The 9943-nt window shown below is 35.6% G+C and overlaps 1 long non-coding RNA gene across 4 annotated transcripts in view; it reads right to left on the reverse strand.

Moving 5' to 3' along the window:
* The window catches only part of LOC118144902 (uncharacterized), a 57341-nt gene extending 51732 nt beyond the window's left edge, over positions 1–5609 (reverse strand). For 3 of the 4 annotated variants that reach the window (XR_013521692.1, XR_013521694.1, XR_004729794.3), the window contains exon 1: positions 1180–5609. This is a non-coding gene — a long non-coding RNA (uncharacterized LOC118144902). Of the gene's footprint in view, positions 1–477 lie in introns of all 4 variants that reach the window. The other variant, XR_013521693.1, reaches the window with a different exon arrangement.
* Between the last annotated feature and the right edge of the window lie 4334 nt (positions 5610–9943).

Genomic DNA, 9943 nt, shown 5'->3' on the forward strand with positions numbered 1-9943 from the left:
TATAAGAAATGAATGCTACAGAAATACTATTAATATTGCCCAATAAATTTGTATATGACAATAAATATATATTGTAGTATATTTTATAACAGCAAAAATCGTAAGTAAAGTAGGTTCATCAGAAAAAGATTAGTTAAATAAATTGTGGTACAACTAGATTATGGTATAAAATATAACTAGAAAAGAATAAGGCAGTTTGAAATGTCTGAACATAGAGGTAAATAGGCTAATGATAATTTAAATAACAACATTTGTAGAACAATATTTACCATGTAAGCCCACTTTTGAAAACTATGAATATGTGCAATTATAATAGAAACAGGCCAATACATCTATATAGATCTATATGTAACAAACATTAAAAATAGTTACTTTTGGAAAGTAGATTGCAATAGGACTATTTTGTTTCTAATATATCTATTTCTGTATTTAAATTTTCACAGCAAGCATGTGTTAGTTTCATAAGAAAATACTTACAAAGGAGACAAATAGAAAAAGAAAAGATTAATGGGTTGCTGCCATCTGGGAATGCCACAAGGCTCTGTCTTCTGCTTTCATACTGTTGAAAAATGTTATCAATTATTTGGGTGAAGTCGTATATGACAAGCTTATCATACTTTCAGATGGAAAAGAATTGGGGCGGATAGTTAATAGTATAGTGGATTGAGTCAAGTGTTATCCTAACCAGAGCTAGAACGTTGTGTTGAAACTAACAAAATTAACAAAGAAAAATATAATTTACTACATTTAGGCATAAATAATTGGTAGATTTAGTTTAAGATATAGAAATATCTGGCTTACATTTCATGTGGAAAGAGATTTAGTGTCCCTTAGCTTACTACAAACTGAAGATTGACATCCTTAAAATTTTAGGTTATCCAGGTCTCAGGAGTGTTTGTGGTGCTTTGTGCTGGTCCACTGGGGTCATCATGATCTATTCAGAGTGTCATATCTTTAGAGAAACATTGCATAATTAGAGCACAACAGAGAACAGGGATCAAAGTGATGAAGAATCTGTAAAACTCTGCCACAAATTTGAGTTCTTTAACTTAGAGAAGAAAGGATTAAGATGAGACAGAATGGTCGAATTCAAATATTTGGAGGTTGTCTTATGATAATACTTTTCTTTGTTAAGGAAAGAGCAGAAAGGGTACCAGTGAAACAACAATGTGAGCTCACCTTATGAAATAAGAAGCTCATTAGCTGGGTGTGATGGCAGGTACCCATAGTTCCTGCTACTCCAAGGCTGGGGTAGGAGAATCACTTGGACCTGAGAGGCAGAGGTTGTAGTGAGCCAAGATTGTGCCACTGCACTCCAGTCTGGGTGGCAGAGCGAACCTCCATCACAGAAAAAAAGAAAAAAAAAAGAAAGAAACTCCCAGTTCTTGCACATCTGAGCAGAAACTAGATAATGTACACAGACCTTGGAAAATGTATTCTGTACTTGCATACCCAAGCTTCTTACACTAGACCTTTCCCTAAAAAATGGGGGTGAGGCAATGGAATATTCGTGTGATGTTAGTAATACTAGTTTAGACTTAGAGAGCTATAGGTGCAGGGAATTAAGCAGACTCTACTATCATTTTAACAATGAGGATTGTTATATTCACACTGTCAGTAGTTGGCTGGTCAATAATGTTTCCTGGGTTTTTGTTTTGTTTTTCAATATGCAAAATCTTAGGGTGACCATTGTAAGTATTCTTTTGGTAGATTTTAAAAGTTATAGCTCAAATAGGAAAAAGATTTTTTCTCTAGGTTTCTAGTCAAGTTTACACAGGATATTAGTAACAAATTTATCATTGCAATGAAGATTGAGATCATTCTAGTTAAGTACTGAAAAAAGTAGAATAATTTGGTTGTCAGAGAAAATAAGACAGCATTGATGTGCTCCCTACAATAACAAAATAATACTTTAAAAATAATATAAAATACATCATTGAGCATTTTTTCCCTGAAGGAACTAAGTTATACAGTGTTCAGAGCCCAACAATATTAAAACATATTTTAATATTCATAGTAACCAGTGACCTATGGCATATTTTCATTTCAAGAATATATTCAAAATATACTCTTTCCAATCAAGACAGCAATTATCCATTGCACTAGAAAGTAAAGAAAAATACTATGAAAATGTAGCAAAAAGACAAAATATTATGAAGAGAAAAACTATAGAAATAAAATTCCAAATGTGCTTTCTAATTAATATCACCTATATTGAATTACTGTTAATGTTTGATACTCAAAGTATAGTCCATGGATCACCCTGAACCTACTGACCCAGAGTCCACATTTTAACATTATTCTGAAGTACATGAACATTTAGGTTTAAGAAACACTACTGTAAACAATTTATATTATTGTGAGATCACTCTTAGTTTCTGCCATCTTAGAGAAGCCGTTTCAGTCTTTCCACTCATAGCTAGAAATTGTGGTATAACTATTTGATGGTATAATACGTAAAAAATTAACAGTGCAACTTGACTGAGTTCTGGATTTCCAGTTACAATACCATGCCTAATGTAGAGTAGAGCTTACTAAATAATTTTAAAATAAATGAATAAATAAATGAGCACTCCCTTGGAGAATCTAACCTTCTGTTGTCTCTCCAGCACCTTTAGAAGTTGTAGACACTAAAAAGTGTTACAATGCAGAAATAAAAGGATCATATGCAAATACTAAAAGTAATTATATGCCAACACATTGGGTAACCTAGGAGAAACAGATAAATTCCTAGACATAGATGACCTACCAAGACGGAATTATAAAGAATTGAAAAATCTGAACATATAAATAAAGGGTAAGGAAATTGAATAAGTAATAAAGTCTCTCTTAAAGAAAAGTCCAGGATTTTATAGCTTTACAGCTGAATTCTATCACACATTTAAAGAAAAACTAATCCCAATCATTTCAAACTCTTCAGAACAATTGAAGAAGAGGAAATATAACCAAACTCATTTTACAAGGCCAGTGTTACCTTGTTACCAAACCCAGACAGGGACACTTTAAGACAAGAATTTTGGAGGTCAATATTCCCAATGAACACAGATTAAAAAAATCTTCAGCAAAATAATAGCAAAGAAAATCAACTGGCACATTAAAAAAACCATTCACCAAGATCAAATGGGATTATTTCAGGAATGAAAGGATAGTTTAACATACACAGATCTATAAATGTAATATACCACATTTGAATGACAAAAACCATATGAACATCAAAATAGATGCAGAAAAAGCATTTGACAAGGTTCAACATTGTTTCATGATAATAACTCAATACATTTGATATAGAAGGAGTATACTACAACACAATCGAGGCCAGCTATGACAAACCCAGAGCTGACATTATACTACGGTGAAAAGTTGAAAGCTTTTCACTGTAGTAAGGAGCAAAGCAAAGATAAGGAGCAAGGCAAAGATGCCCACTGTCATCACTTCTATTCAACATAGTAGTTAATATTCTAGTATTGGAAGTCCTAGCCAGAACAATTAGGCAAGAGAAATAAAAGACTTCCAAATTGGAAAGGGTGAAGTTAAATGGTCACTGTTTGCAGATGACAATATTTATGTATAGGAAATCCAAAACACTCCAGTTAAAAACTGTTAGAATAAATAAAAGAATTTGGCAAAGTTGCAGGATACAAAAATCACTAGTGTTTCTTTGCAAATAAATAAAAGAATTTGGCAAAGTTGCAGGATACAAAAATCACGAGTGTTTCTTTGCAAATAAATAAAAGAATTTGGCAAAGTTGCAGGATACAAAAATCACGAGTGTTTCTTTGCAACAACAAAGAACCATTCAAAAAGAAATCAAGAAAACAATCTTATTTATAACAGCTACAAAAAAATACTTAGAAATAAATTTAACCAAAGAGGTGAAAGACTTGCATATTGAAAGCAACAAAATATTGAGGAAAGAAATTGAAGACACAAATAATTGAAAATATATCCCATATTAATGGGTTGGAAGAATTAATACTGTTACAATAGTCCATACTACCCAAAGTGATCTACAGATTCGATGCACTCTGTATAAAAATTCCTATGACATTTTTTCACAGAAGAAACAATCATAAAACTCATACAAAACCATAAATGATATTGGCCTGGGCAAGAAGTTTTTGGATATGGCCCTAAAAGTACTGGCAACAAAGGCAAAAATAGACAAATAGTATTATATTAAACTAAAAAGCTTCTGCACAGCAGACAATCAACAGAATGGAGAAACAACCTATGAAGTAGAAGGAAATGTTTGCAAATGGTACATTTGATAGGGGGTTAATATCCAAAGTATATAAGGAACTCAAAGAACTCTAGCTCATTCTCACATTGGTATAAAGAAATATCTGAGACTGGTTAATCTCTAAAGGAAAGGGCTTTAATTGACTTATAGTTATGAAAGACTGTGGCCTCAGGAAGTTTACAATCATGGTGGAAGGTGAAGAGGAAGCAAGCACTTTCTTCAAAAGGCAGCAGAAGAGAGAAGAACAAAGGAAGTAGTTCTAAATACCTATGAAACAATCAGATCTCATGAGAACTCCCTCATTTTCAGGAGCACAACACGGGGGAACCGTTCCCATAATCCAATTACCTTTCTCCCTTCAAATATGGGGATTACAGATCCCTCCCTAGACACATGGGGATTATAATTCAAGATGAAACTTGGTTGGGGACACAGAGCCAATCCACATCAAATTAAATAGCAAGAAAACAAATAACCTGACTGAAAAATGGGCAAATAAGCTGAAAAGTTGCTCAAAAGAAGGCATTCAAATGGCCAATAAATGTATGAAAAATGCTCAACATCACCAATCCTTAGAGAAATGCAAATTAAAACCACAGTGAGGTATTACCTCAAATCTATTAGAATGGCCATTATCAAAAATATGGATGATAATAAGCATTGGTGAGGATATGGAGGAAAATGAACCCTTGCTCACCATTGGTGGTAATATAAATTAGTTACAGATAAAATTAAAATTAAAAATAGAACTATTATATTGTTCAGCAAACCTGATACTGGGAATCCAAAATAATTAAATCAGTATGTTGTAGAGATACCCATACTCTCCTATTCATTGTAGGATTATACACAATAGCCAAGATATGGACTCAGTCCTAGTGTACATCATTGGATGAAAAAGACAATGTGGGATTTATACATAATAAATACTATTCAGCCATAAAAAGAAGGAAATCTCATTATCTGCAACAACATGGACGAATGTGGAATACATTATGTTGAGTGAAACAAGTCAGGCTCAGTAAGACTAATAACACACAATATCACCTATGTGGGATCTAGAAAATTGAATTCATAGATGTAGAGAGTAGACTGGTGGTACCAGGAGCTGGAGTGCAGGTGGGCGGTTGAGGAGATGTTGTTCAGAAGATACAAAAGTGCAGATAGAAAGAATAAACTCAAGAGAACTATTGTGCAATCTGGTGACTATTGTTAATGACAATATTGTATCTTTGGAAATAGCTAACAGATTTTTTTTTTTAATTTTTTATTGGATTTTAGGTTTTGGGGTACATGAGCAGAGCATGCAAGACAGTTGCGTAGGTACACACATGGCAGTGTGCTTTTCTTTCCTTCTCCCCTTCACCCACATTTGGCATTTCTCCCCAGGCTATCCCTCCCCACCTCCCCCTCCCACTGGCCCTCCCCTTTTCCCCCTAATAGACCCCAGTGTTTAGTACTCCCCTTTCTGTGTCCATGTGTTCTCATTTTTCATCACCCGCTTATGAGTGAGAATATGCGGTGTTTCATTTTCTGTTCTTGTGCCAGTTTGCTGAGGATGACGTTCTCCAGATTCATCCATGTCCCTACAAACGACACAAACTCAGAGGCACCGGAGGCAACACAACATATCTACAACTATACAATCTTTGATAAACCTGACAAAAACAAGCAAGGGGGAAAGGATTCCCTGTTTAACAAATGGTGTTGGGAAAACTGGCTAGCCACGTGCAGAAAGCAGAAACTGGACCCCTTCCTGACACCTTACACTAAAATTAACTCCAGATGGATTAAAGACTTAAACATAAGACCTGGCACGATAAAAACCCTAGAAGGAAAGTTCATTGCTAACAGATTTTAAATGTTGTCATCACAAATAATACATATAAGAGGTAATGCATATATCAATTTGCTGGATTTAGCCATTCCCTAATGTATGTATACTCTAAAGCATCATGTCTTATACCATAAACATATATGTTAATTTGTCAATTAAAAAAATACTTTAATTTTTTTAAAAAGTGTTATAGAACTGATAGCCCATACTTAGCCATACTAAGAATGTGGTTAAACATACTGAAGGTATGAGGCTTATGTTATACACTTCATAATGATATACAAATAGTAGTCATTTGTGAGTGCTGTATGCTATTATAGCATCACATATGGGGAATACAATGATGAAAAACACACTAGTCCTCACCATTGTCAAAACTGCATTTTGAGAATCCTGTTCCTAATCTCTGGGGTTTAATCCTGAGATTTTTTTCCCCCAGGTGTTAATCTCTCAAAATTATTTATAATTTTCCTACTGTTGATCTGACAATATTGTCTTTACATTTATGAATAATACTAACAATTTCTTTCTGAATTTCCTTCCTTTTTCCTCATGTGTTAGATTTTAATGTTTAAAACACTGTCTATAGTTCCATTCAGTGAGTTGTTTTGCCTGTCTACCTAATTATGAAGAAAAATGTCTTCAAGTTTTTTTTTTTTTAATTTCTATGCCAACACCTATTTACATTGAAAAAGACAAATAAGATAATAAGAATAGGGAAGAAAAGAATACATTTCTTTGTTCTGTTTCTTGGATCAAGTATAAAGCATCTCACAGATAATATGCCTGTTCAGACCTGCTGACTGTCATTTTATTTTCTTTTTGACTCTCCCAATTGGCTTACCTCCGGGATAGGGAAGCAAGTGATAAAATTCTTGATTTCCTTAAATCTGAATACTTTACTCACGCTTGGGGTCCCTTTTCATGAACTATTCTATTGCCTGAGTTTATTACATACTGTGTATTTTGCATAGGGTCCCTTTCCCTTAAGTGCTCACGGTGTTTCCTTCAATTATTACCCTTATCCTACACACTTTCCTGCCCCCACCACACTATAAACATTTTCAGTTTTCTCTAGTTTTAGAAAAAGACACTCTCCTTTTACTTTTCTTCCCGAATCATAGTTTTGAATATTGTCTCAATTCAAGCAGCTTTGCTTTGATGGAAAACTACAATCATGCATTGAGCTGGTACCTTTCCGAGAAATGCAACATTAGGCGATTTCGTCATTGTGTCAACATCATACAGTGTACTTACAAAATCCTAGACCAGGGGTCCCCAAGCCCTGCGCCACTTCCCTGACTTGTAAGGAACTAGGCTGCAGAGCAGGAGGTGAGCAGTGGGCGAGCGAGCTAAGCTTCTTCTGTATTTGCAGCCACCCCTCATTGCTTGCGTTACTGCCTGAGCTCTGCCTCCTGTGAGATCAATGGCGGCCTTAGCGTCTCACAGGAGCGCGAATCCCGTAGTGAACTGCGCATGCGAGAGATCTAGGTTGTGCGCTCCTTATGAGAACATAATGCCTGATGATCTGTCGCTGTCTCCCATCACCCCCAAACCGGACTATCTAATTGCAGGAAAACAAACGTATTGAGCTCCCCCTCATTCTACATTATGATAAGTTATATAATTATTTCATTGTTTATTACAATATAATAACAACAGAAATAAAGTGCACAATAAATGTAATGTGTTTGAATCATCCTGACTCCACACTACCCTCCCTTCTGCTGCCACTTCGTTCATGGAAAAATTGTCTTCCGTAAAACCAGTCCCTGGTGCCAAACAGGTTGGGAACCATTGACCTAGACAATATAGCCTGTTGCACACCTAGGTTATATGATATAGCCTATTGCTCCTAGACTACAAACCTATGCAGCATGTTGCTGTACTGAATACTGTAGGCAACTGTAGTACAATGTATGTTTTTATGTATTTAAACATGTCTAAACATAGAAAAGGTATACCAAAATACAGTACAAAATGTTTATGATAGGGGTGGTGGCTGAAACCTGTAACCCCAGCACTATCGGAAGCCAAGGTGGACATATTGCTTGAGCCCAGGAGTTAGACAGTGGCCCGGGCAGCATGTGAAACTCTTTCCCTACAAGAAAGAAAGAGAGAGAAGAGAAAGAGAGAAGGAGAGAGAGAGAAAGAGGAAGGAAGGAAGGAAGGAAGGAAGGAAGGAAGGAAGGAAGGAAGGAAGGAAGGAAGGAAGGAAGGAAGGGAAATAAAGGAAGGAAGAAGGGAGGGAATGAAGGAAGGAAGGGAAAGAGAAAGAAAGAATAAAGAGAGAGAAGCCAAGTGTGGTGCCATGCAACTGGAGGCTCAGCTATTCAGCAGGCTGGTCCCACCAGGACCTGGGAGGTGGAGGCTGCAGGGAGCTGTGCCCTTCAATTTACATTGACAATGCAATTTTGTCCTACAAACTCTTCCTAGAGTAATCTTTGCAAACACATTCGGTCATTTAAGTGCTCATGAAATACCTTAAATGTTTCAAGGATAAAATTTAAGCTCCTCTGGCTAGGATTTGGTTATCCAATCCTTTCCTCATATCCCCTTTTCCTCTATTCCATATTAATGTGTGTACTCCAGCCCAAATATGTCAAGTCATCAATTCTTTGCATTTGTACAGACTTTTTACTCTGTCTAGGGTACCCTTCTGCTATTTATATGCCTGGTTAGATTTTATGTATTTTTGAGGACTCAGGTGAACTGTCACCTCTTTTGAGAAGTCTGTAATCCCCTTCCCTTCCCATAATGTGGGTTGGGAATGTTTCTCCTCTGGGCTTCCAAGGCATTTTGTGCATATTTCCATTACATCACTCATTTCTGTGTATTTGTTTGTTTGTTTAATTTATGTCTCTTTCACTAGAGGACAGGAATTATGCTTTTCAATTTCTGTGTCTCTAATCAGTCGTGAGGACTTGAGCATATGTAACAGGCATGGCCCGTTGGAGAATATGACAAAATTATTTAAGTAAGTGAGTCAACCAAAGGATGAGATTATTGGCTTCTAGCAATAATTGATGACTGTTTTTTATTTATTATTACTGGGTTCTAGAGGAATATTATAGGAAGAATTGATTTGCCAGTGTTACAGATTAGGAAGAGATGCTTTTGTCCTCAACTCCAACTTATTTTGTGTATATATTCTGCTTAGTTAAATCTGCCCCCAAACTTACCATGGTTGGCTACTTAATAACTTACAATAATTTTAAGTTTCTAGATAGCTTTTTGGTTTCTGTACTTGTTATCTGCATATTGCTTAATCAAACAACTTTCATATAATGCCTCAGCATGAGTCTCTGCTCCAGAAACACAATTTGTTTGGATATGTGGTACCTCACTTAGGATAACTAGGGTCAGCATGATTATACTAAAACTCATATTAATAATGTCTCACAATGCTTAAAATGAGAGAAGTGCATTTCCCTATCATGTTGAACTTTTTAATGAGCTGGTTTAGACACATATGGTGGTTGCTCAAAATCATAGGACCCAGATTATTTTCAATGTGTTTCTTCCTCATCCTTAGATGTGTTACCAGAGCTAGCCATCACAGACAAGGACAGAGGCAGGGCATAAGATGAACATGACCTCTCTCTCAAATAAATCCTTCTGTAAGATCTACAGGACATTTTTACATTTCACTGGCTACGATTTACAACGAAATGTTAAGAAGTGCTGTTCAACCTCATAAGATTTCCACTAATTGTGTGGCTTGGGGAAGTGACTTTCTCTCCTTGAAAGTCATTTTCTTCATTTCTAAAATGTAATTAATGAGATGAGCATTCTCATCTCATAGAAATACTATAAAGATAATAAATGTGCATTTGAAACTCTAGTCCAGTGACAGGCACATAGCA

Source organism: Callithrix jacchus, chromosome 8 (genome assembly GCF_049354715.1).
Source record: "Callithrix jacchus isolate 240 chromosome 8, calJac240_pri, whole genome shotgun sequence".
Classification (NCBI taxonomy): domain Eukaryota; kingdom Metazoa; phylum Chordata; class Mammalia; order Primates; family Cebidae; genus Callithrix; species Callithrix jacchus.